The sequence below is a fragment of the Rutidosis leptorrhynchoides genome, chromosome 2, assembly GCF_046630445.1.
Source record: "Rutidosis leptorrhynchoides isolate AG116_Rl617_1_P2 chromosome 2, CSIRO_AGI_Rlap_v1, whole genome shotgun sequence".
NCBI classification, from domain to species: Eukaryota; Viridiplantae; Streptophyta; class Magnoliopsida; order Asterales; family Asteraceae; genus Rutidosis; species Rutidosis leptorrhynchoides.
Window position 1 is genome coordinate 667,132,386 of NC_092334.1, and position 23,885 is coordinate 667,156,270.

The window sequence follows — 23,885 nt, forward strand, 5'->3', positions numbered from 1 at the left end:
ACTAAATTATTAGTAGAACGAGCGTACCTGTCCTCGATTTGCAATTAAGACCGAACTTATTGCTTCCTTTGACGCGGCTAGGTACAGTATCAATGTTTTCCCCGCGATTGGCGCAGTCATCGTTGGTAATTCTTTTAACAACTTTTTCATTTCCTGAAAGGCACTTTCCGCTTCTTCAGTCCACTTGAAATATTTTTCTTTAAACAATATTTTAACGTTTTGAAGAATGGTAATGAACGTTCCGCGAATTTGGATAAGAATCTGGATAGTGCGGCTAGTTTTCCTATCAGACTTTGCACCTCCATTTTACTTTTTGGTGAGGGCACACTTTAAAATGCCTCTATCTTCTTTGGGTTTGCGCGTATACCTCGCTCAGTGATAATATGACCCAAAAAATTGTCATCCTCTTCTCCGAAACTGCACGTTGATGAGTTTAACTTCATGTTGATTTTTCGTAGAGACGCAAATGTCTCCAAGACATCATCCAACAACCCATGCTTCGTGCTACTTTTGATAACCAAATCATCCACATATGCTTCAAAATTTTGGCCTATTTGGCTTTTGAGAAGCTTCATCTATCACGCGCTGATATGTAGCACCCACATTTTTTAACCCAAAAGGCATTTTTATATTCCTTGACTTGTGTGAAAGGCTGTTTTATTTTCATCCGTGACTGCCATTTGTATCTGATGGTATCCTTTGTATGCGTTTAAGAAGCATTTATACCGAAAACCCGCTAATGATCAACTTTCCAATCAATTTCTGGCAGGGAATAATTATCTTTAGGACATGTCTTGTTGATATTTGTGAAGTCTACGCACATTCTCCAGGATCCATCTGGCTTTTTAACTAACACTGGGTTTGCGACCCATGTTTGATATCGGACTTCCCTTAGGATGTTTTGCTTTTACCAGCTTATCTACTTATGCCTTTAGCCATTCACTTCTTTCGGGAGCCATACCCCTTTAAATTTGTCTCACTGGTGTGAGGAACGGATTTGCGTTGAGCTTGTGCTTTGCAATTTCTCTTGGCACCCCGATTATATCTGCTTCTGTCCATGTGAACACGTCCGTGTTGGATGCCAGTATATCACGAAGTTTAAATTTTGTTTCATCAGATAAACTGCTACCGACTTAATTTTCTGATCAGAGTATCACGGATTAGCTACGATCATACAACTATGCAGTTGTTCTTCGTCACTGGGCTGGTCATCTGCTTGTTCAGCCACTGAGCAGGTTGTGTCTTGTTTTTCTCATCTTATAGTTGCAATACCCAACTGTGTTGGGAATTTTACAAGACCATGAATTGTAAAAGAAATTGCGCCTAACTTTTTAAAAGTTGTACGACCCAATAATGCTTTATATCGGGAGTATGATCGTACCACAGAAAACTCAACCATAGTGATTATGACCATATCTTTGTTATCGTTATCCATTAATTCTAGCTCTAGCTCAATGACCTCAATTGGCCATGCATATTCACAAGAGAATCCCGATAAGGCAGTGGTAGGCGCGATGATTTGTGAGTGTATGGATCCAGGTAATAATCTAAATCAATGTTCATACATGATGTCAACACCGCAACTAGTGTCTACATGCAAACGTGTATTGTGTACCCTCAACTTTTGATGCACCCCTTAATTGTAATTAGTGCATCAGAAGGTTCTTGCATAGTTGCTGTGAATAGAATATGAATGTTTTTCCATTCTTCTGGTACTTCTGCTTTTCGGCGCTAGTTTGTTCTTCCACCGATTACCATGTTGATAACTTTCTCAACTTCTTTACCTGTTGCCTCGTTTTACTTTTGCCAAGGGTATGCTTTCTTTGGCTTATCGCCTACCAATTTGGTAGCTTTCTTCAGATGTTGCAGTCTTCATTTTTTAAATTCTGCCACTACTCTTTCAGTTAGCTGCCGACATTGATTACTTTCATGACCAAAATCATCATGGAAATCACAGTAATTTGCTTTTGTCCTTTTTCGCGTATTCAGAAAGAGGTGTCGGAGCATCAAAGTTTTTACATACTGGCTCGGTTGCTAGTATTTATTTCGGTGTTTTTGTAAGATCTTTAATGAGCGCGTAGTTATCAACATAATTATTTATAACTAACTCCGCCTCTACTGTTACCATACTTGCGGTTTTTTGTTACTATTGTAAGTACCGCCTCGCGATGGACCACTGTTATATCTTTTTCTAGATCCTGACGACAATTTATACGGAAAATTCTTTTCGCAGTTTTGCGTTACATCTTCTTGAGATCGCATATGATCATGCAGTTCTTTTACTGCTTCCGGAAAAGTTTGTGGAACTCGTCCGCGCAATCCTTTCCATAAAGACATATGTCTTTCGATGTCAATACAATGTATAAAGCCTGGCACTTTTTGACTTTCTGGTAGGTCTGAAATTGTTTCTACCTCTTTAGCATATCTGTCAATGATTTCGCCTAGGGACTCTTTGGGCCTTTGCTTAATATTGTGACATTCCACATGCGTTCTTTTACGGGCTCGCAAGTTGTGAAAATTTAACAGGAAGCGAGATCTTAAATCCGCCAAACTTGTGATGCTTTGACGTTGTAAATTATTGAACCACTCTCGTCCGACTCCCTGTAACACGATTAGAAGCATGTGACATGCTACTGAATCACCCCAGTTGTGCATTCTGGCCGTTCCTTCAAATCTCTGCAAAAAATCATCTGAATCTAATAATTCGTCATAACTTTCCAATGTTAGTGGTAAGACATGTGCCACTGGGAAAGGATGATTTGCAATGTGCGGTAAAACTTCTCCGTAGTAGGAGATATTTCCAGAGATTGTTTCACTTTTTGCCCTTGCATTATTGCGAACCAATTTTCTATAAATTCTTGAACCCTTGTTGGCTCTTTAAAATCTGGAGCCAAGTGTGGCGGAGCCACTTGCTGTAATTGAGATATAAGATTGTTTGAGTTGATGTGTTCCAATGGATTATATGGCGATTTCTGCTGGGCCTGCTGTGTTTTCTGCATACAATAAACGATTAGTTGCGGAGATGTATAAGTTACCGTTGGTTTTTGCGGAGTCACCGTTATGAATGAATCATCTAGGTTTCTCAGCCCTATTTCTCTTACCGTTTCATGAGCACTTGCGGGCGTAACCCTTTGAACCGGAGTTTTTACAGTTGTGAGGATCGGCATAGTTCCTACATAAGTATTTTGGATTTGATAGCCATGAGGAACTGTTTATGCCAGTTATCCAAAACTTAAGCTTGTTGGCCTCACATCAGGAAACGGTGTGAAGCTATATTTACTTTGAGTAGTATGAGGCAAGCTTTTGTCGGGACTGTAGTCCCTGTAACTTTGTGTTCTTGTATTAGATGGTTAAGTCGATGTTTTCGGAGCATTGACTGACCCAGATACACTCATAGTACTTGCTGGAGGCTTCGCCGTACCCTTAACTGGTGCAACCGGTGTTTATGGTGTTTTCGACGTGCCTACAGGCGTATGAAATCCTGATCCTGTTGACGAATCTTTAGCAGTTTGCGGTGAATTTGAGCCCTTATTAGCAGCCATTGATGATGATCAAAGATTTTTCTCTAGAAAAGTTGAAATTAACCGATTAATTAAACAAAAAAATTTACGGAAAAACGTCATATAAAACACATAAACGTAAATTTCAAGTGTATTTGTTCTATAATCGGTCTAACGGATGGCGCAAGGACAAACGACATTGGAACCTCCAACGATAGGCGTGGATAACCCGCACCGAAGCCTGTATGATTCCTGTGGAGTGGTCAATCGTGATTCCACCAACAACCTAGCATACAAGGTTAAGTGGCCCTGATATCGGCTAAAAAGTCACGTTTTTACCCCGGATATTAGCCCCATTTATGATAAAGTAATTGAATTTATCATCTAAATAAGCATTTATTTGCTTCATTTGGTAGATTATGTCATTACGAAGGCTATGTTTCAAGAATTACTAAAAACAGATGAAAAACGAGGAAAAACGAGGAAAAACGAGCAAAACCGGCTAAGACGATTAACTCGCGTTTAAATAACTTATTTTATAATTTTTGGAAAAGTTTAATTACTTAATCTCATGTTGTAGGATATTCAATTACGAACACGTGGGCACAAGAATCGTCAAAAAACGGAGCTAAAACGAAGATATATTCTAGAGCGAAAACGGTGAAAGATCCAGCAAACCCCTTGCCAAACGGCTTGCCAAACCCCTTGCCAAACCCCTTGCCAAATGCTTGGGCATCGAAAACGGCCTTGGCAAACGGCTTGCCAAACCTCTTGCCAAACGGCCTGCCAAACGGCCTGCCAAACAGCCTGCCAGGGGTTTTTCAGCAATTTAATTACAATTTTGCCACCAAGCATTTCCTTAAATGGGGGTTTCATCCCACCATTTCAACACACACCAATTCTTCACTTCTCTCTCAAATATCTCTCTATAGTCGCTCTCTAGTGATCTATAGGAGATTAGTCTCTCTACTTTCTCTCTCTAGATTCTAGAGAGAGAAAAGTACAGAGATTAGGAAAAATAATTATCTCTCTATTGTCGCTCTCTAGTGATCAATAGGAGATTAGTATGTAGTTAGTAGTAGAAGCTATCAAGCATTGTAACGCTATGGATATTATGAAGAAATACAAGTGTTATTCTGCCGACATTATTCGGTAATATATATCCTTTCTTTTATTAATTTATTATAATATTCTTATTAGATGTTTGTGATTTATTAATATTGGAAATGCTTGTTGCCATGATGTGTGGGTAATTGTTTGATTGTTTGCCATGATTTAATAATGTTAGTTAGGGATGATTATCGTTTCGTACTCACTTTCTGTCTATGATATTAAACCTCGTTATTATCGTCCTTCCACTAATAAACGTGATTAAAACCTTTTATAAAGTCGACAATTATAAGGTAATTAATTATATGTGTTTATACATTGGCTAAGGTATGAACCCATTGGAAATACTATAAACTACATGGGGAATTACTGTAGGACCAGATCAAGACATTGGTCAAGAGTATAAGACTCGAGGAAATACTGTTGCAACAGTAGAGTACAGTGTTGATGTACTATAGGACCACTTGGGCATGGTCAAGGTTAGAAGCTATGGAACCACTTTAAGTTTAGTACATGGTGGATAACTAAGGGATTTATTGGGTAGATTTAAGTAACGGCTGGTTTAAGTCATAAATGGGAGTTTAACGCACTACAATACAAACTAAGCTTATGAATCAAGGATGACTGAGAACTATCAGATGTTCTAATTTGTCTACAAACCCTTAGATTTTACCAAACCATTGACAGAAAAGAATTCGAAACACAATCATAACCACTCACTTGGGTGATACACTAAGGTGTTAAGAAAGGTTGGATATTATCTACATAAGGCTATGCTACTTTATTCTTGCGCCCAAGGTATGCATTGCATCCAAGATGGGCCGCTTATATCCTTAAACTGGATAAAGCGTCAGGAGTTGAGCATAATCCATCTGATCAGAATCTTCAAAGCCTAGTTCCTCGTGACATGCTAATCGGGAAAGGATTAGTAGGGAATCTAGTGTTCACACCAAGATATATCTATCCAAAGAGTGTCTTGCAATCATCCCGACACTACGTTATCTTAAATCATGGTGAACCACGTCTTCTCAGTCCTTAGTTGTTGCATGCTAGCTAGCTTATTTTAATTATATTGCTTTAATATTTTAAATACAATTATAAATCAAATCAACCTAACTATTGCATTTCCACAATTTGATATTCCGGATAAAAGTGGTGTCTAGAATAAACCGGTTGGACTTGGTTGTTGCATTTTTCAAACAGTCGCCAATTTATTGGGACCAAAAGGACCCTGCCTCTCCACACAAGGTGTACCTGGCCACTAGTGTTGGATACTAAATTGTCTATAAACCCAATCTTAATTACTAAATTATCTGAATAAGCTCCGTTTCAAATTCAACCGCTCAAGGACGACCCTAGGTCATATTTGCCCTTGATAACCCATAGGTAGGAATAATAGATTTAGGCCCAGCATATATAAATTAAAGAATCTACTTCTTCTGTTGATATCCTGAATTGACGTTTTGCGACCTAACGACATCGCATAAATAAACCGTCCGATTTGGGCATATCAGGAGAGAGTTAATTTTTGGCGCCGCTGCCGGGGAGCGGTAGTACGATTTGGAGCCTGTTTAGATTAGTTAGTTTTTAAGAGACCCTTTTGACTGAGACTAGCTTTGTCAGAACTTACTAGTTTACCGTAGTTAGGTTAGATAATATTAGCTGTATTTAGATTAGCTAAAACGTTTAAAATGGACTTCCTTATTAGTGAACCTTTAGGATGGTTAAACCTACTTAGATCGCTAAGAATTCTTCCGACACATCCTTTCTTCTATCCGATATCATACGTTGTACCCATCCGACAAGATCCACACTTACCTGCCGATAGTTCGACAATGGCCGCACGCATCACTCTCGCTGATAGCACCAAACCCTCGTTAGAAGGACGAGGAGGACCGATACTCTACCTAGAGGTTAACGGAGCATCTTTTGTGCTTGAACATAGCATCATACAACTCATTCAGAATCACTGTCTATTCCATGGCTTACCAATTGACGATCCCAACTCTCACTTAGATAGATTCCTCTCTTTATCCAACTCATATAAGCAAATCAGGGTTGAACAAGATGTAGTTCGTCTGTATTTGTTCCCCTATTCCTTAACTCTTCATGCAAAAACCTGGTTCGAGGGGTTAGAACTCAACTCTATCACCTCATGGGAGGAAATGGCAACAACTTTCTTAATCAAGTACTTTCCCCCATCAAAACAAATCAGACTCAGGAATGATATCGTAAACTTTCAACAAGCATACGATGAATCACTCTACACTGCATGGGAAAGATTCAAACATTTGCTTCGAAGATGCCTGGATCACCGTCTTAAGAGCTCTGATCAGATTTTGACCTTCTACAAAGATCTGAATCAGAACAAAAGGTCTACTCTTGATGCTGTTTCTCAAGGTAACTTCATGAAATTTACTGCTGACGAGGCCTGGAGATTGATCGAGAAGATGACAATGCACCATCACGATTGGAACACGGAAGAGCACATTATTATTATTATTATTATTATTATTATTATTATTATTATTATTATTATTATTATTATTATTATTATTATTATTATTATTATTATAGTTATTAACATTATTATTATTTATATAAGTATTATGATAAAATTCACATGTAATATGATTATAAATACAAGTATGAGAATTATTATTATTATCACTAATAGTTGTATTTTTATTATTATTATAATTATGATTAGGATTATTATCATTATTATTATTATCATGAAAATAATATAAGTTATCATTAATCTTATTAATATTAGTATTAGTAACACTTTTGTAACTATTAGTATTATTATGTTTATACCAATAATAACAATATCATTATTTTTATTAGTATTATCATTTTTAATAAAGTTATTATTATTATTATTATTATTATTAGTAAATCATTAATATCATAACTATCTTAAATAGTAAAATTAATATTTTACAAGTATTATTATTAATATCATTGTTACTATCACTAATAGGGTTATTATTAACATATGTATATTATTAATGTTATTATCATTATTTTTACTAATATTAACTTAGTATAATAAAACTACTGTTTTGATAAACAAACTAAATACATACATAAATATACATATTTAACACATATAACATAACTAAATTTAATATATTTATATACAAAATGAACATATAAAACATATATATATATATATAATATAATATAACTAATACATTTATATATATGTGTGTTCAATTACAACTATGAATATTAATAAATATACAAATGATATAGGTTCGTGAATCCGAGGCCAAACTTGCATTGTTCAGTTCCGTCATATGTATTTTTACTACAAAATACAGTATAGTGAGTTTATTTGCTCCCTTTTTAAATGTTTTTGCAATATATATTTTTGAGACTGAGAATACATGCGCTGTTTTTATAACTGTTTTACGAAATAGACACAAGTACTCGAAAATTACATTCTATGGTTGGATTATCGAATTGAATATCACCCTTTTAGCTTGGTAACCTAAGAATTAGGGAACAAACACCCTAATTGACGCGAATCCTAAAGGTAGATCTACGGGCCCTAACTCCCCCATTCTGGAAAATGGTATGCTTTAGTACTTCGAGTTTATATTATACAGATGGATATCTGTTTTGGGGATATTCTATATGCATTATGTTAATGTCGGTTACCAGATGTTCAATCCATATGAATGATTTTTAAACACTTGCGAGTGTATGATTATTGAATAAAGGAAATCTTGTGGTCTATTAAAATGATGGAAATGATTAATTATGATAAACTAATGAACTCACCAACCTTTTGGTTGACACTTTAAATCATGTTTATTCTCAGGTATGAAAGAAATCTTCCGCTGTGCATTTGCTCATTTTAGAGATATTACTTGGAGTCATTCATGACATATTTCAAAAGACGTTGCATTCGAGTCATTGATTTCATCAAGAATATTATTAAGTCATTTATAGATGGATATATTATGAAATGGTATGCATGCCGTCAACTTTCGATGTAATGAAAGTTTGTCTTTTAAAAACGAATGCAATGTTTGTAAAATGTATCATATAGAGGTCAAGTACCTCGTGATGTAACCAAATGTAATGTATTCGTCCAGATGGATTAGGATGGGTCGTTATAGGTGGTATCAGTGCGGTGGTCTTAGCGAACCAGGTCTTGCATTAGTGTGTCTAACTGATAGTTGTTTAGATGCATTAGTGAGTCTGGACTTCTACCGTGTCTGCATGTCAAAAGTTTTGCTTATCATTTATAGTCGGGAATCATCTGCTTATCATCCTTAGAAAATTACCTATTTATCATTTTTAGTTTAGACACGTCTTACTGCAGTTAGTGCATCGATAGTGTGTAGACAAAATTCATATCTTAGCGTATCTGTTACTATAGACTTTACCTAACAGCTTTCGTAGATTCATCCGTAACTTATGGGATTTTAGTATTATATATGCATATGTAAATTATGTATTGCAGGGTACTAATCTACATCCTATAATCTATTTCTTATCGAAAATCCTTCATCTGATCGTACGAGATGAATCCCTCAACCAGTTCAAATTCCTCGGATTCCGACAGCTATTTCGATATGGAGTTTCACCTAAGCTCCGAAAGCAGTGTCACCAGAATGAATCAACCAATCATCCATCCCCAATTCATTTGATGGGTTCGTAGTCTACTTAATCATTGGAGACAAGAAGAAGCGATCCCTTTCATCCACCATATTGTCCTCTGGGCGAAGAACCTGAAACATTCACCGGCGAACCAATCCGAAACACCATTTTCTCTCTCATTTCCAGAGTATCTCGTCACGATTATATACTATACCAAATTCTAGATCATATTTATCCACTCGTCCGAACCGACAATCACCCCGAAATAATAGAATAAGTCAACGAACTTCACGCTCGAGTAATCAATTAGGAGAATATGGTGCAAAATTTACCAGCTTCAGCAACATCACCGGCACCAACAGTACCATCAGTAATAGCACCAGTACCATCAACAATCCATGCCTCAACATCTCATTCTGTACCTCGAGTATAATCATCATTCTACGTATCGTTCTATATCAATTATCTTTGTTCTTCCTGGCGATTATGTAATCTCTAATGTTTTAGAGATTATGTATTCTAGTTCTAACGGTAAATCAAATGAGATTAATATTATATTAACACATTAAATCCATAATTACATCTGAAGAAAATATATATGTAAGTATATTTTCATAAAGATTGTAATTACAAATTCTTTCGTACAAACTGTTAATGGTGAAAATATTTTAACGGGTAGGTAATACTCGAGGAATATTTAGATTTCACATTAATAAATTACACTGTACATTATTCGAAGCTGATTCAACGGTCATTTACTATCCTACTCACATCCAAAGATATACGAATCCGTCCACCACAGAATAACCATTTTCATATTTGGATTTTAACCTATCAGAATCCAACAAGTGGCATAATGAAGAAAACACTGGACAAAATAAAATTTGTTAGAAACAAACAAATTAACTACGAGAAATTTTTTGTTAAGAATCCACGCTAACTGTTCCTAGCTAACTGTTCCTAGTAAACTGATTATATTTTATTTATCGTAATTTATTTATCGCAATTTATATTCTCGCAATTTTATTTATCGTCATTTAATTTCTGTTATTTATTTTAAGCACTTTATTTATCGTCATTTAAATACTGTTATTTACTCATTTTAAATATTGGGACACGTATACAATGTTTTGACATATCATATATATATATATATATATATATATATATATATATATATATATATATATATATATATATATATATATATATATATATATATATATATATATATATTATTTGGAATAACCATAGACACTCTATATGCAGTAATGATCGAGTTAGCTATACAGGGTTGATTCTACAATAATATATATACTTTGAGTTGTGATCGAGTCTGAGACATGTACACGGGTCACAATACGTATTAATTAATTCGAATATTATATATTAAACTATATATGAATTATTGGACTGTTACTGTGGACTATCGACTGTGGACTAATAACATTAGACAATTAAAATGAATTAAAATAGTGATTATAACATATGAAACTAAACAATTCTTCAAGTTTGTCACTTGATTTCATCTTAAACCTCATTGGTATCTTGACGATTACAATCTGTGTTCAAACCTGTCATGATTCTTGAAAACACCTCAATCGAGAGGATGAATCAACCTCACTTCATCTACGGAAGAAAAGATTGATGCATATAATTATGCACCTGAAAACACTCGGAACCTGAGTAAACGTTTAACACGTAACTGTGCTAATTTCTTTAGCGATGTTATTACTGAAAATAACTTTGTAATCTCTTTCCAAAAGTAGTCAATTTTGTTACAGCTTCAGCAAATCAAATTTGACTTTCATTCGGATTAGCCTTATTATAACCTTGGTATATAAGTTGCCTTTCGTCATCGTTAACGTAGAACCTTTTATGTTCCACCATATTAGCAGTAAACGTACCAGCAATATCAGCATTCTCTTGTGTAAGTCTCTCCGACAAATCACTATACATATTCATTGAAACCCTATCAAGTACGCATCCGTATCTGGTAACAAGAATTGCCTTACCAATTACCGGGAATCGGCAAATCTGTATTATGAATCTCACAACGTTTCTACATCAACAATTATATGTATACATATAACATTTATCTCTTAGAATTAGGATCTTTCATTCTGAAATTCTAAACAGCACCTAAACTCCGATTTAGTTCTCTGAATTTTTGGAAAATACTGATGACGCAGCAGAAACTGTAAACGACCTTAATAGTCAAAAGTATGATGATAAAGAATGGAGTGTTGGAAACGCTCAATAGAAAATTTAGTACCGAAAAGAGGATTATGCGAAATTATGAAGGAGTCTTTGAACAAATCACAAGGACTAAACTCGTACATAAAGAATCCTGATGATTCTGTTTCTGATTAAATGTTTAGCGAATACCTTGCTCCTTAATCGCTCTAAATCATCGTGAATGAATTTCTTCATCACAATATGATTCTAAAATTCTAAGATATCATCGTACCTTTCTTTATTAATATCCTCAATATTTCTGAAGATATCTTCATAAATATTCTCGTCCGATATTAATTATCTCTCTGCGCCATCTATGTTATCTCATAAAAGGAACCTATTTTAGTTTCTATATTCTGTAAATCCTCAAATTTAAAATATGAATGTTTTGATGTAGTGTTGGAAATTGATGCATGAGTTAGTATAATATAATGACACTTGATCAACGTGATTATATTACAGTAAGTCATGCTGAGTTTCTAATGAAACGTGATGATTCACAGACCATAACTTCATCATGTGCCATATTACACGACTCTTACGTTCTACCTAGTCTCCAAACAAATCAAGAATATATCTTCCTGATAGTTCTATCTTTTCTCTTGAATTCTAGTAATTTAACCAATCAAGATCGTGCTATTACAATCTCTCTTTTAGAACATTAGTTGAGTTCAATTGAAACTTCATACCTACGAATTCTGGACCATTATTCGCCTGACTTAAAGTCGGGAAGAGAAAGCAAAAGGATGGAACTCCAAAATATAAAGGAAACAAAGGGAGTAGATTTATAGTGAAACATCCGACAGAGCAATCGAACTAGATCATTGCATTTAACCAAAGAAGATCCTAATTTCCTTAATTACCGAAGAATCAAATCTTATTACGAAGATTTTCTCTAAATCTGTGACGATCGCTCCAAATCCATATGGACAAACACGTCATTCATCGATTTCATTGCGAGGTATTTGACCTCTATATGATACGTTTTGTAAACATTGCATTCTTTTGAAAAGGCACACCATAAATGAATATTTAAATCAAAGGTGTTCGACATCTTATGATTTCTATATATAGACAATTACCGTAAATAATAGTTTATAATAGTACTTCCGTTGACAATGCAGTCAAAATAAGATACATGGCGATGATTTGGTGAATGCAACGTTTCCTTGAAAAATATGCCATGTAAGACTCCATGCACATAGCTTATCTAACATATAAGCAAACAGTGGAAGACTTCTAGGGAACCTGAGAATAAACATGCTAACAAGTGTCAACACAAAGGCTGGTAAGTTCATAGTTTTAATGTTTTGCATAATCTGTATATAAAGGTGGATCACAAAATTTCAGTTGTTTCATCCAGAAACGTTTATCAAAATATTCTACGAAATTGAGCACCCTGGTAACTAAACTTAACGTATATATAATTTATACCCTTTGTATAATCATCTTATTAATACACGCAAACCAACGTGTACGCTTCGCAAATAGCATACGTCCGTTAAAAGGCTAGTGCTCTAGCTCGAACGGGGATATCAAGCCCTATGGATCCATATACTACTACTCGCGCCCACCAGTTCTTATAACTGGCAGTTACTAGTTACCAAAGCTAAGGGATTTTTGGTTCAAACTCAGTGTAGAATTAAGTATGTATTTGTATCCATTACGTTTAAAATAAATTGCATGTATTCTCAGCCCAAAATATTTAAAGCATTTAAAAAGGGATCTATAAACTCACCTTAGCAGCACATAAAGTCGTTCACCAAAATGTGACCGAAACTCGGAATACCAAATAACCGTAGATCTCAACCTAGAAAACATATATTGGTCAATAAATGTCTATCAAGCTAGGTCAGGTCATAGTGTATCACAATCCTAATGCTCGAGACCGACATACAAAAGTTATCAAAAGTCGTTTCAAAAAGTCAATCTGACTCAATACTATAGTTGAATGATCATGGCAATCGAAATATTCTAACATTTCACATAGTTTCCCAATTCTTGTAAAATTAAACTATAGTTTTTATAAGGCTTTATAATATGATAAACAATCAATTTTGACAATTGTTCAACAAAACGAGACGTGCCTTATTTAAGAATCCATTTACTCGGCTAGTAGTATTCAAAAACCCAATTTATCAATCTCGTAAACAGGTTGTTTAAATATTAATTGCAGATTCAAAAGCAATTCCAATTAACGTCAATCATAATTCAGTTGACCATATCTTTTAATTCGTTCATCGAAATTACACGATTTCTAAATGAAAAGTTATTGATTTTTCGCCAGCTTTCCAAAAACATGCATATCATATACCTTTTATCAGTAATATATATATTTAATTCGTGATTCATCATAAACTGTTTAACGAAGAAATTTAGCATACAAGCATGCATAAATATATACTCGAGCACTAGACATGGATACACAATTAATATATAAAAGATAAGATATGAATGCTCACGTATCAATATTGTGATTTAATATTGCACGAAAGCACGTAGACGCAATGGGGATGATAAACACTAGTTTGATTCATGAGCAAAACCCAAGAACCATACCCATAACCTTCATAGCTATAACCCATAATTTCCTTAGCTCTATTCCGCTCATAAAACCCGTTTGGAAATAACTCAATCAAGACCTCGTCGTAATATTTTATGTAATATACTAATAATAATAATACAACTTAATAATAATACTAAGATTAATAATAATCTTTATAATAATAATCATATAATAATTTTAAGTATAATATATATAATTATATATGTTTATAGAGAGATAGATAGAAGGATGTATGCTTCTCACAAACAGAAATCGATTGAATTTATAGGACATTTCCAGTACCAGACTGCCATGCGATCGCATGGCCTTCTAGCACCTTTCCCATGCGATCGCATGGGGAGGATTTACAGCTCACATTGTTTTAACGTTTTGTTTGTCGACATAATTTATTAATAATATATATAATTTATATAATTTAAATTAATTAATTACATATTATATTTTATTCCCGTGCATAGTGGACTTGTAATTTTCATTCCGATAAGTCGTACGTCGTCACTCGACTTATGTCCCGGTTCCAGTTTTTAGAACGTCCTTTCGTATACTGAGAAAACTTGTACTTTACGTTTCGTGAATCGTACCTTTGTCAAAATATAGTCTTAAATTATCCATAAACTATACCACTCGAGATATAACTTATACATTTGAGTGTTTTGATCATTTACTTCTATAAATCATCTTCTCGCTATTTGTTAATATATATATATAATATATACATTTTCATTTTGAAATAGTGTTTTACTGTAGCAAGTTTTTTTAATGTAGCAAATAGTGATTTTCGAAAACACTGTAGCTTTTCCGGTACTGTAGCAGTTCGAAAATACTGTAGCAAATTAGTGTTTTACTGGTTCATCTTAAACGTTTTAGTTAACTTATCTAAATATTAATCGAATCAATAATCGAATGTTACTATCATTTATTAAATAACTTGAAATCATATATATATATATATATATATATATATATATATATATATATATATATATATATATATATATATATATATGCACATTAAGTTATATATATATTGTTCATGAATCGTCGAGAACAGTCAAAGAATAATTGATTACATGAATATAGTTCCAAAACTTGAGACTCAACATTACAGACTTTGCTTATCGTGTCGAAAACATTAAATCATTTAAAGATAAAGTTTAAATTTGGTCAAAAAATTTTGGGTCGTCACAAAATCCCTTAAATTCCAAAATTCAACCGTGACTACGTCAAAAGTCAAGACGAATCGTTATTTTTCTCAATTCACACTTTTGTGATAGCTTCACTCGTACGCTTTGAGTACTCGAATTATTTTATCCATATTACTCAATGAAGATAAAACTCTATTTATCAACTTATAATCGTCAGGAAAACATTCTTATTGTTAGCCATGACGATCTCGATCAAATTTCGGGACGAAATTTCTTTAACGGGTAGGTACTGTGACGACCCGAAAATTTTCGACCAAATTTAAACTTAATCTTTATATGATTCTGACACGATAAGCAAAGTCTGTAATGTCGAGTCTCGAAAATTTTGGAACAGTTACATGAATGCATCTGCCCTTTTGACTATTCCCGATGATTCACGAACAATTGTGTATATAAATAAATAAATATATATATTATATATGCAATATTATATATATTGTAATATACATAAATTCCTAAATATTAAATAGTCAATATATATATATATATATATATATATATATATATATATATATATATATATATATATATATATATATATATATATATATATATATTTTTTTTATAATTAATAAATATGATTTGCTATACATGATATGCATATTGTAAAATATATGAACGGTATAAACATTATGTGTTGAAGAATATAACATATATTTCTATTATGAAACAATATAACATTTTGAGTAAATATATACCACTTATATATATATATATATATATATATATATATATATATATATATATATATATATATATATATATATATATATATATATATATATATATATATATATATATATATATAACATTACCAAACACATATTATATAGTGATATATATATATATATATATATATATATATATATATATATATATATATATATATATATATATATATATATATATATATATATATATATATATATATATAAATGTATAAATAATAAATGTTCAACATATGTCATTATGTATAAATATTATATAATATTACACAATAAATAATATGTGATATTAATAAATTAAATGTAATTACAAGTCAAAAATAAAATATAGTTGTTATAATGTTATAGCTATTACTTTCATTATTATTAGTATTGATACTAATATCAATATTACTATTATTTATATTATTATTATTATTACTGTTATAATTATAATTAATAGAATTCTAATAAATTTTAGGGTTATCAAAATAAAGATTTTCAAATATAAAAAGTATTATAAGATTGATTTAGTTGTGACTTAAATACTATTGGTTATTATTATTATTTTTTCATATTTATTAAAAATTATCATCATTATTTTTTACTTTTATCCTTATTATTATTAGTATTATTTAATGTTATTAATTATTTTTATCATTAAGGTTAATATTATTTCTATTATTATTAGTATTTTTACTATTATTAATATATAATTAATCATTGATATTAATTACAATATATTTAAAAACTAAAGAAAAGAAAAACGCTTGATTTTTATCCCTATTAGCATCTTTTTTTTTTCTGTCCTTGAGATTGTTAAATGTCGAATCCTGTCCACGATCAAAGACAAAATCAGTTAGGGATCGTTCTCAGATATATTTTTTTATTGACTTATTTCCTACCTGCTTCACTTTGGTATTTGTTTGATACCTTGACTCGAATCTTAACTATCGACATCCTCAATTATTATGAATCCATCAACCATCTCATGTTATTGATAAAAACCATTCAATTGTTTTACCAGTGTATCAATTATCAAATATATCGACATTTTCTGATATAAAAAAAACTATAAACAGCCGGTCCCCTGTTCGCACTACCTTTTTATCAAAAACTAAATTTCGAATTCATCTCCAAAATCTAATAATACAATATTGTTAGGAATCGTGTCTTTAAACTATCTGCAAAGTTTGAATCCCCAATATTTTTTATTGAAGTCGAATTTAGGAGTCAAAGGTTTGGTTTTAAAAAGTCAAACGGGTGTTCAAGGATCAGATTGAAGGTTTATAGGGTGTTTCAAGATAAATTGAGGATTTCTAAAGTTTCTATTAGTGATTTGCAATAGAATTCATGAAGAAATTATGGTCTAATACGTCCTTAAATTCATAATCAATGTTGGAGTTCTTCATCGTCATCATGAGGGTATTGTCACTGCCATTTATCTTTATTTCCTTGTCTGTCAATTTAAATCACCACTGCAGGTTGTTTCTAATTCGTTTGTAAATTCTAAAATCAAACAAGTTACTCTTTGATAGATGAATCCTAGCCTGGGTCGATTTGGTTTTGGGAGAAGAAGAAGTAATAGTAGGAAACAGAAGAAACAGCTTACATATTTTTAAAACAAATATAAATTCAGAAAAATGAGCTAGACTGGATGGTTAGGGTGTTGTTGGGTGTGCGAGAGGTCACGGGTTCGAACCTGGTATTGAGCAATTCTTTTTACAACAGTTTTTAAAAGGGTATAAAGCTTTTATTTTTATTTATATTATTATTATTATTATTATTATTATTATTATTTGTTATTATTGTTATTATTATAATTATTATTGTTATTGTTATTATTATTATTAGTGGTACTATTATTAAGTATTGATATTATTATAGCATTATTATTATTATTATTATTATTATTATTATTATTATTATGTATTATGAATATCATAATTATTACTAGTATCACCATTAATATTATTATTATCATCATTATTATTATTATTATTATTATTATTATTATTATTATTATTATTATTATTATTATAGTTATTAACATTATTATTATTAATGTAAGTATTATGATAAAATTCACATGTAATATGATTATAAATACAAGTATGAGAATTATTATTATTATTATCACTAATAGTTGTATTTTTCTTATTATTATAATTATGATTAGGATTATTATCATTATTATTATTATCATGAAAATAATATAAGTTATCATTAATCTTATTAATATTAGTATTAGTAACACTTTTGTAACTATTAGTATTATTATGTTTATTATTAAACAAATGTACCAATAATAACAATATCATTATTTTTATTAGTATTATCATTTTTAATAAAGTTATTATTATTATTATTATTAGTAAATCATTAATATCATAACTATCTTAAACAGTAAAATTAATATTTTACAAGTATTATTATTAATATCATTGTTACTATCACTAATAGGGTTATTATTAACATATGTATATAATTAATGTTATTATCATTATTTTTACTAATATTAACTTAGTATAATAAAACTACTGTTTTGATAAACAAACTAAATACATACATAAATATACATATTTAACACATATAACATAAAAAAATTTAATATCTTTATATACAAAATGAACACACACACACACATACATATATATATATATATATATATATATATATATATATATATATATATATATATATATATATATATATATATATATATATATATAGATATATATATATATTATTAACATAAAAATAATATAACTAATACATTTATATATATATATGTGTTCAATTACAACTATGAATATTAATAAATATACAAATGATATAGGTTCGTGAATCCGAGGCCAAACTTGCATTGTTCAGTTCCGTCATATGTATTTTTACTACAAAATACAAAATAGTGAGTTTCATTTGCTCCCTTTTTAAATGCTTTTGCAATATATATTTTTGGGACTGAGAATAAATGCGCTGTTTTTATAACTGTTTTACGAAATAGACACAAGTACTCAAAAATTACATTATATGGTTGGATTATTGCATAGAATATCACCCTTTTAGCTTGGTAACCTAAGAATTATGGAACAGACACCCTAATTGACGCGAATCCTAAAGATAGATCTACGGGCCCTAACTCCCCCCATACTGGAAAATGGTATGCTTTAGTACTTGGAGTTTATATTATACAGATGGATTTCTGTTTTGGGGATATTCTATATGCATTATGTAATGTCGGTTACCAGGTGTTCAATCCATATGAATGATTTTTAAACACTTACGAGTGTATGATTATTGGATAAAGGAAATCTTGTGGTCTATTAAAATGATGGAAATGATTGATTATGATAAACTAATGAACTCACCAACCGTTTGGTTGACACTTTAAAGCATGTTTATTCTCAGGTATGAAAGAAATCTTCCGCTGTGCATTTGCTCATTTTAGAGATATTACTTGGAGTCATTCATGACATATTTCAAAAGACGTTGTATTCGAGTCATTGAGTTCATCAAGAATATTATTAAGTCATTTATAGATGGATATATTATGAAATGGTATGCATGCCGTCAACTTTCGATGTAATGAAAGTTTGTCTTTTAAAAACGAATGCAATGTTTGTAAAATGTATCATATAGAGGTCAAGTACCTCGCGATGTAACCAAATGTAATGTATTCGTCCAGATGGATTAGGACGGGTCGTTATAACTTAGTCATGACTAATCACTTGAATAGTCTTGAAAATCAAATAAGCGAGCTAAATCAACGTCTCGATTCTCTAGGTTGTCCTAAAAATGACTCAAAGGTGGCATATAGCCAACCTTCAGTTTCTTCTAAGGAGAAGAAACTAACTAATACCCGTTCGGTAGTAGTTATTGAGTCATCACCTAAACCTACTAGGAAAACACCCATCCCATTCCCAACCCGTCTCAAGCAAAGACATAACAAGATGAAATTTTTAAAGCTTGATGGTAAATTTTTGGACGATGTGTCTAAAAATCCTCATAGTAAGAAGTATTTTAGGAAACTCCTATCGACCAAGGATAAGGTACCCGAAGTACCTAATGTCCCGCTGAACGCGGATTATTCAGCCATTATCTTAAATACTCTTCCTGAAAAACTAGGGGATACCGGACGATTTACCCTTCCTTGTTCTATCTACCAATCTGGCACTATCTATTCTCTTGCTGACCTTAGTGCCAACATCAATCTCATGCCCTACTCACTGTTCCAGAGACTCGAAATTGGAAATCTTAACCCTACTAAAATGAGCATCCAGCTAGCTGACCAATTCACTAGATATCCTAAGGGAATAGCTGAGAACGTCATGGTTAAGGTCGATAAATTCATTTTTCCAACTGACTTTGTGGTTATGGACTATAAAAAAGACATGAAAACCCCTATCATCTTAGGAAGGCCTTTCATGAATACAGCCAAAGCGGTCGTTGACGTTTATTCACGGACTATCACATTGAGAGCCCATGGAGAAAAAGTCACTTTCACGATCGACGAGTCTGTATGTCCTTCTGATGGTAACAACGAAGTAAATACCATCTCCACTAGAAAAATCACCTCTTATTCTGAGAATGAAGAGAAAAAGATAGAAGTAGAAGACAAGAAAAATAACCACTCCACACCAACCCAATCTTCACTCCCACCTTATTTTGATCTTTTAATGACTAGAGAGAATTTTGTTCTAGAAGAACTCTCTGAACCAATTATACTTCAAGCTCCTGACCGGAGTGACGAGGAGGTGGATGAAGAAATTGAAATGGAAAGCCCGGATGAGAAGAAAGAGATGGAGGATTCTAGCACCGAAGTAGTTGTTAATGTTGCTACCATATTGGAGATGTCAATGGACATCGTCCCACATCCATGTCTAGAGTACAACATTACGACCAACCCGAAGTCACAAAGAAGAAAGACGGGTTTTGCATCAGGGGTACCCTATAAACCATCACTCAAATACATAATGACATACACATCATGGAGTGATGAGGACCCTTTTGACCAACCTGCACAAATCAAGGAGATAAAAGAAGTTGATAGCTTTGTTATACCTCAAGCTAAACAAAGCATTCACTTCAAAGTGCCTTCTCCTCTCATTGGACATACCTTATTCTACATCCGCTTCAATCTCATCGATATGTTCCAATATTACCTCTTGTGTCTACTGATGGATGCAAGGGAGCCGCCTAGATTTCCTGAGAAATAAGGCTAGAGTCAGGCTCGTGACTCAAACAAAAACAAGAGCTTCTCGGGAGGCAACCTGTGTGTTTATTTTTCTATAGCTTTAATAGTAGTTAGATTAGGATAATTAGCTTAATTGAATAAGTGAGAAAGTGAAACTTAAAATGAGATTTTCAAAGTTTCTCTCTTGTCATGAACTTAATTGCAATATTTACATCATTTTCAAAGTCTTAAAATTAAAGGCAGTCAACACTTTAAGTGTGAGATTAAGCTTTTTAGTCATACACTGATTTGTGGAATTTTTAAAAACCTAATTTTGAAACACTCAAGTTTTCAAATAACTTTTTCATCAACACGTAAATCGGTGAGTCTATGGCTTAAAGCTTAATCACCTGTCTAGGTTTGATCTTTTTTCATTTTTACAAGTAACAGACAGTTATTGATGCATGTGGTGGAGATTCTTTGAATAATGATGAAACGACAAGGAAACCCGTTGATTATTTCATTGCAAGTTATTAGTGGATGTTGTATGGAGGATGAGAAAGCCCTAATGAGCTCGAGTACACTTCAAAAAGACCAATTCGGATCTAGCAGAAGATGGTTCTGACTCAGTCTACCTTCAGATCATCAGCTCACAACCGCACCCAAGGGGAGTAACTCGTTTCTTTCTCTTCGTTTATTTATTTAGCTTCATTATATCCTTAAACTATACCCTATCCTAAGCTTATCACTAAGTGTGGGATTCCAACCCAATATCGAACTTAGATACATTTTCCGACATGTTCAAACTCTAAGTGTGGGATTTTAGATCCCTAAAATCTAAGAATGAACATTAGGGACAATGTTCCTCTAAGTGTGGGATAGCGGTGTAGTACACGGTAATTAGCTATGGGATGCTCGGAAAATGTTCTTAACTTCAAATTTTACTAAGCTTTTCGAGTATACCTACTATTTAGATTCTTTATCCTCAACGTAAATTTTTCAAAAATTGACTAAATGTTACTTTCTGAAAAAGTACTTTCGAAAATCAAGCGTGTTTGTTCTAAAATTAAGACAAATGAGGACATAAATTTTCTTAAGGATGAACCGATTCTCTAAATGAGCATTGCATGACTAGGCATTATCGACCCAATATAATTGTTGTGAGGCACCCCAAAAATGGCCTAATAAGCATTCATTTTTAATGTTTCACTATCTTTTCCGTTGAGAGTGCTGATGTTAGCATTTAGAGTTAGAACTTGACCTTGACATACATTTCGAGGCCAATGGTTAGTAAGCGCCATACGTGGTGTAGGTGCGATACTCCTTTCGAAATCATTTTGAATAGAGAAGACAAAAAACCATCCGTTTCCGTTTCCACTCCACGCATTTAAACCTACCAACTCATCTCAAAGAGTTGATGAATCAGAAAATACTCACCCCCAAATTCACTAGCAAATATGTTACCCTTTCCACCTTCTTTCCTTTCCTATTTCCAAAATCTAGAAATTCAAAGAGATAGATCGACCAAGTTTACTTCAAACACTTGTCTAGAAATTCCGAAATTCCAGACTGTTTTTGATAGGTCATAAAAAGACCTATTTCTGGTGAAATACCTTTCTCTCTGGGCACAAGAAGAAATACACAAAGTTATGAAGATGGGATATGCAAAAAAAAAAAAAAATGTTGAGCAAAGTCCCAAAAATAAAGAAGAGAAAAGTCCATAAAAGCATAAATCCCTCAAGAAAATGAAGATTGTGACCTAGGAGGATTGTAGAAAAGAAGCAAAGTCTTCGATGAAAATCAGCACCCTCTAAAGGAACTCTTCAACAAAAATAGAGTACCATCTTTCCTAGAAAAAGTATATCATCATGAAACCGAAATCTATCGAATCTCTCTAAATTTCAAAGATTCGAAAATCACCCTCTTCGCCATATTAAAACCTTCGCTTTTCTCCGCAAACCAACCTTTAAACTCGTTCTTCCTCTTGAAAGAATGATTAGGTAGAAGATCAGTGCCGTCCTTATCTAACCGGTGGAGATTTGATTCTTGGTCAAGCCTATGACAATACTTGCAGCATGACTGGCTATGAGCGAATTTATTTCATAGATTGATAGGGAACCCCAAACACTTATGAAGATCGATACTTTCAGCATGACTGGACCATTATCCGCTTGACTTAAAATCGGGAAGAGAAAATGAAAGCATGAAGCTTCGAAATATAATGGAAAATATAAAGCCCGATAACAACCCCGAAATTACAAACCGTGTATATCAATGCGTATAGCAATATAAAGACACGAGAGAATGAAAACCACTATAACCCCAAGGTAATAGTAGAAGAAAATAACCTCCTCTGTGTGATGACCCGGGAATTTTCGACCAAATTTAAACTTAATCTTTATATGATTTCGAGGCGATAAGCAAAGTCTGTAATGTTGAGTCTAGAAAATTTTGAACTGTTTCATATATCCAATTGACCTTCGATCAGTCTCGACGATTCACGAACCATTATTTGTAAATAAATGTGTATACAAAAAAAATAAATAAATAAATATAGATATATGTATAGAGTATAATAAATATAATTATTTAATGACTGTAATACTCGTTGGACGTCTCGATTATTATTTAGAGAAGTTTAATTCGAACTTATATGATTTTAAAATAAACAGTGATCCGAAAATGAGTTATATAAATTTTAGACTTTATCCGCCACTGATTAATAACGGATTTATGAAATACAGTCCGTGAAAAGCGTCGGCTAACAAT